At 53.4% G+C, this 6,000-nt stretch overlaps 1 protein-coding gene across 1 annotated transcript in view; it reads left to right on the top strand.

Annotated features, from left to right (window-relative positions):
- The first annotated feature begins 1,549 nt into the window (after nucleotides 1-1,549).
- Nucleotides 1,550-6,000, top strand: part of TBCK (TBC1 domain containing kinase) — a 516,545-nt gene continuing 512,094 nt past the window's right edge. Inside the window, exon 1 of the mRNA XM_075350453.1 lies at nucleotides 1,550-1,687. The gene's annotated coding sequence lies outside the window, so the exon portion shown is untranslated. The remainder of the gene's footprint in view (nucleotides 1,688-6,000) is intronic.

Below are 6,000 nucleotides of genomic sequence, written 5' to 3'. Positions count from 1 at the left end.
CTACGCCAAACATGGTATCCATCCACAGACAGCTGTTTCGGGGTATTTGCCCCTCATCAGTGTGGAGTAGGAAACTGGCTAGTGGGAGCAATGCCTAGTAGAAGACTACATAAGCAAGGATGGTAGACCTTAGGGAGATCAACATCCAACACCGCGGAGACACCATCACATGTTTCTCAGGGGGCATTGCTCTAGAATCACTGCATTGAGAAACACGTGATGGTGTCTCCGCGGTGTTGGATGTTGATCTCCCTAAGGTCTACCATCCTTGCTTATGTTTGCCTGAAAGCCGGCTCTGCGCAGATGTGCTGCACCCAGATTGTCAAAGTGACGGGATGTGCTTCCAGCCATCGCTCACAGTATAGTCACCTGTAACTGCTCCGTGTATGCCCCCATCACTAAAACCCAGAGGTTCACTGGATAGAGGACATAATTTAATGTTCTACCAGTAGATGCACTTTCAGTAATGCCGCTGGGCAGCATTGGAATGATAATTATCTGCAGATTAACCCTATATGTGCAGATAAATAGCATTTTCCAAGTGGACAGGTTCCCTTAGGGTAGTCCCATCTCCAAGATCCTATTCCAATATGTAGTAGGTGTGATAAATTAATATTAGCAAATACCTCCAATTAGAAATATAGTATAGTGCTCCTGATTACCTATAGTGCTTACGCCATATAGGGCATTGTAGTGGCTTAGGTATCCATGGTTGTGACCAGACATATAATGAGTTAGCTGCTTGTGGTCATAACCATGGATACTTAAGCTGCAATGCCCTGCACATGAGGTAAGAGACATGGCTATATCAGGAGAACTATACTACATTTCTAAATTGGCGGTATATCCGTATACTATTATTACACCTAGTACACATTGGCAGCTGCCCCAACAATGCTCTCTGAAGCACTGGAATAGGACAAAGGCACTGAGCTGAGCTGCCTGTCCTATGCCATACCTATATTCTATACCTAGGACACCAACACAGAGGTGGCCGGTAACCAGCAATATACTATAGAATTGAAAATATGCTGCTTGTTGACAACAGAGGATTTAAAACAAGCAATTTGCAGCTGCAGTTACTGCTTTTTCCAGGCACTTATCATGTGAAGACCTGAGGTAGAGGCTATAGTATATTCTAAAACCCATCCTGCTCCAAAACGTGCTCATGCAGAAGAATAAAAGCTTTGGAGGAAATCCTTGTAATGAGACATAAGGGGCATGATGGGCTGTGATGGTGGTAACAGCTCCCATAGAGGAAGAATACAGTGTATAGAAATGACAGCTGCTGAGGATAGGACGCCTGGGTGAGCTCTGCGGGCAGCGAACACCCGGGGCCTGGAGGCACAGCGGTCTGTCACCTAGCACTGCTGTATCCATACGCCACAGCTGTACGGCTACACTGCTATGAAGGAGCAGCCCTCGTGTCCGCCCCCTCTATATGTATAGGCTGTGTGCACAGGACCACCACCTCCCGCAGGGCTCGGTGCACGGGAGGAACGACACCCAACCTCCCCTCAGCGCCATGTGACCACATGGGAAGCCCGTGTACCGGCGCCTGCCGATGACGTCATGGTCACATGACCACACCTCTGTCAATGGAGTATTCTGTCCCCATGTAGCGCAGTGATGTTTGGATCCTGAGGTCTGACAGGCAGAAGAGGTGCCACACACGGAGGAGCGCGGGGTGAGACTGGCAGGGTGGATGGCAGCAGAGTGGTGTGAGCAGGCATAGCCCTCAGCTAGTGCCCGGCTCTGCAGGCATAGCCCTCAGCTAGTGCCCGGCTCTGCAGGCATAGCCCTCAGCTAGTGCCCGGCTCTGCAGGCATAGACCTCACCTAGTGCCCGGCTCTGCAGGCATAGCCCTCACCTAGTGCCCCGGCTCTGCAGGCATAGCCCTCACCTAGTGCCCCGGCTCTGCAGGCATAGCCCTCACCTAGTGCCCGGCTCTGCAGGCATAGCCCTCAGCTAGTGCCCGGCTCTGCAGGCGTAGCCCTCACCTAGTGCCCCGGCTCTGCAGGCGTAGCCCTCAGCTAGCGCCCGGCTCTGCAGGCATAGCCCTCAGCTAGCGCCCCGGCTCTGCAGGCTTAGCCCTCAGCTAGTGCCCGGCTCTGCAGGCATAGCCCTCAGCTAGTGCCCGGCTCTGCAGGCATAGCCCTCAGCTAGTGCCCGGCTCTGCAGGCATAGCCCTCACCTAGTGCCCCGGCTCTGCAGGCGTAGCCCTCAGCTAGCGCCCCGGCTCTGCAGGCATAGCCCTCACCTAGTGCCCCGGCTCTGCAGGCATAGCCCTCACCTAGTGCCCGGCTCTGCAGGCATAGCCCTCAGCTAGTGCCCGGCTCTGCAGGCATAGCCCTCACCTAGTGCCCCGGCTCTGCAGGCGTAGCCCTCAGCTAGCGCCCCGGCTCTGCAGGCATAGCCCTCACCTAGTGCCCCGGCTCTGCAGGCATAGCCCTCACCTAGTGCCCGGCTCTGCAGGCATAGCCCTCACCTAGTGCCCGGCTCTGCAGGCATAGCCCTCACCTAGTGCCCGGCTCTGCAGGCATAGCCCTCACCTAGTGCCCGGCTCTGCAGGCATAGCCCTCACCTAGTGCCCGGCTCTGCAGGCATAGCCCTCACCTAGTGCCTGGCTCTGCAGGCGTAGCCCTCAGCTAGCGCCCCGGCTCTGCAGGCGTAGCCCTCACCTAGTGCCTGGCTCTGCAGGCGTAGCCCTCAGCTAGCGCCCCGGCTCTGCAGGCGTAGCCCTCAGCTAGCGCCCCGGCTCTGCAGGCGTAGCCCTCAGCTAGCGCCCCGGCTCTGCAGGCGTAGCCCTCAGCTAGCGCCCCGGCTCTGCAGGCGTAGCCCTCAGCTAGCGCCCCGGCTCTGCAGGCGTAGCCCTCAGCTAGCGCCCCGGCTCTGCAGGCGTAGTCCTCAGCTAGCGCCCCGGCTCTGCAGGCGTAGCCCTCAGCTAGCGCCCCGGCTCTGCAGGCGTAGCCCTCAGCTAGCGCCCCGGCTCTGCAGGCGTAGCCCTCAGCTAGCGCCCCGGCTCTGCAGGCGTAGCCCTCAGCTAGCGCCCCGGCTCTGCAGGCGTAGCCCTCAGCTAGCGCCCCGGCTCTGCAGGCGTAGCCCTCAGCTAGCGCCCCGGCTCTGCAGGCGTAGCCCTCAGCTAGCGCCCCGGCTCTGCAGGCGTAGCCCTCAGCTAGCGCCCCGGCTCTGCAGGCGTAGCCCTCAGCTAGCGCCCCGGCTCTGCAGGCGTAGCCCTCAGCTAGCGCCCCGGCTCTGCAGGCGTAGCCCTCAGCTAGCGCCCCGGCTCTGCAGGCGTAGCCCTCAGCTAGCGCCCCGGCTCTGCAGACTGATATCTATCTATCAATCTTTCTAGGGCACATTTCAGTAATGTAACAAATACATACTGGGAGGGAAAAAGACAGAAAACGCCACATTTGAAAACTGTTTCACAGCTGAAAATCTACAGAAAGTGTCTCTTAATTCCACAGGATGGGTGACAACTTTGTGATCATTGGGAGTCCAACCGCTGTGACCTCTAGTGCTTTATACCCTATACTCGGCTATCTCTGGTAGTCACTTAGAAAATAAATGGATCTGTGGCTGTTGGGGAATTTCTGACAAGGCCTAGTTCTAGGTATCTTGGGGTTATACCCCTACAATCAGCTAAAACCTATCCTAGAGAGATGGTTTATTTAATGTTTGGATTAAGGGCTTAAAGGGAATCTGTCAGCAGGTTTTGGTACCTCCTCTGAGAGCAACTGATGAGGGCCAAGAGATCCTGAAACCAACCATTTATCACTTAGATTACTAGCTGCAGCCATTCTGAGACAGAGTTTATAGATTTAGCAATGCAGCAGAGCTAAGAAAGCTGTCCCCACCCACACTAGGCTCTCTGTATACAATGTCTATAGAGAGTGAGATGCTAATCACAGCAGTAGTGAATTCTAACAACATGGCACAAGCCAGCTAGTCACAGTAACAATAAGGTCCTAGTGATAAAACACACAGTTTAAGTAAACAGGACAGGAGGTGACATGTGACATATCGCTGAAATCTGTGTTTTAACCCCTACATCATGCTGTTTTCAGATTACATAGCAAAAACCTGCTGACAAGATTCCCTTTAAGCCAAGGGTTCACAACCTGTGGCCTGTGGTACTATTCTGTGGAGCCCTCAGCCATCTACAGTGTCTGGTCACATGTATTTTCCATACATAGCACCATAGGGACAGACAGATCTGAATGTTGTGGCCATTTCTGGGTAGGCTATATTTTGGCAGTGTGAGTCCTGACTCCGGTAGCACAGACAGTAATAAATGAGGGGACGAATTGGCCAAGTGTGAGCTCCGATATATTCATTGTAGTTATGGGAGAAGAGAAAAAGGTGACTGTTTTAGCATCTAGCGTATTCAGCATGGCCTGTGCCCCCATGAGAAGGGTACCCCTCCTTCCTTCTAGGTGGGAGCACTGGAAATGGAACCAGCAACTATTCAATATTTAGGACAAATACTTTTCCTAAATGTCTTTGAAAGTAATACTGTGGTAACCCCATGGGGTTGGTTCAGTCTGACAATGTGGCCCTCGTACTCAAAGGTTGTGCCCCTCTTAAGCTGACTATACATCCAATGGCAATGAAGTTGTCCGGGAGCCGGGTTCAGTCTATAATGGGAACTCGTCATCAGATTAATTCTGTCTGGGCCATTGGCAGCAGGAATCAGTCTGACTGCATTATTGCAGACAGAAATGTGTTTCTCTGAAACACTGCCGCAGTTCAGGGAGAACATTTGAAAAGGCGGATGGGGGCTTTGTGCATCAGCAGACTAATCCGAGGTGGTCCCTAGCTGATCCCGATGACTGATGGGGCTCCCCCTATTGGGAAAATATTGATACTCAGCCAAGTTGAGTATGTATACATATGGGAGGATTGGAACAGATAGCTCATCAATATACGAATCTTGGAGGTCTGACCTGGCAGCCCCACCATCAGCTGTTATTCAATGGGATGTAAAGAGCGTAAGGAGCTGCGCTGCAGAAATCATCAGTGTGTTTCCTCCGCTGCTGTCACTGCTGATCTTATGTAGAACTCTCATCAGTGTGCCTCCTCTGCTGCCGCCACTGCTGATATTATGTAGTACTCTTATCAGTGTGCCTCCTCTGCTGCCGCCACTGCTGATCTTATGTAGAACTCTCATCAGTGTGCCTCCTCTGCTGCCGCCACTGCTGATCTTATGTAGAACTCTCATCAGTGTGCCTCCTCTGCTGCTGTCACTGCTGATCTTATGTAGAACTCTCATCAGTGTGCCTCCTCTGCTGCCGCCACTGCTGATCTTATGTAGAACTCTCATCAGTGTGCCTCCTCTGCTGCCGCCACTGCTGATATTATGTAGTACTCTTATCAGTGTGCCTCCTCTGCTGCCGCCACTGCTGATCTTATGTAGAACTCTCATCAGTGTGCCTCCTCTGCTGCCGCCACTGCTGATCTTATGTAGAACTCTCATCAGTGTGCCTCCTCTGCTGCCAGCACTGCTGATCTTATGTAGAACTCTCATCAGTTTGCCTCCTCCGCTGCCACTCCTGATCTTATGTAGAACTCTCATCAGTGTGCCTCCTCTGCTGCTGCCACTGCTGATCCTATGTAGAACTCTCATCAGTGTGCCTCCTCTGCTGCCGACACTGCTGATCTTATGTAGAACTCTCCTCTGCTGCTGCCACTGCTGATCTTATGTAGAACTCTCCTCTACTGCCGGCACTCCTGATCTTATGTAGAACTCTCATCAGTGTGCCTCCTCTGCCGCCGGCACTGCTGATCTTATGTAGAACTCTCATCAGTTTGCCTCCTCCGCTGCCACTCCTGATCTTATGTAGAACTCTCATCAGTGTGTTTCCTCCGCTGCCGGCACTGCTGATCCTATGTAGAACTCTCATCAGTGTGCCTCCGCTGCCGGCACTGCTGATCCTATGTAGAACTCTCATCAGTGTGCCTCCTCCGCTGCCGACACTGCTGATCTTATGTAGAACT

Source organism: Anomaloglossus baeobatrachus, chromosome 1 (genome assembly GCF_048569485.1).
Source record: "Anomaloglossus baeobatrachus isolate aAnoBae1 chromosome 1, aAnoBae1.hap1, whole genome shotgun sequence".
NCBI classification, from domain to species: Eukaryota; Metazoa; Chordata; class Amphibia; order Anura; family Aromobatidae; genus Anomaloglossus; species Anomaloglossus baeobatrachus.
The sequence above is the reverse complement of the archived record's forward strand: the minus strand, read 5'-3'. Positions and strand labels throughout refer to the sequence as shown.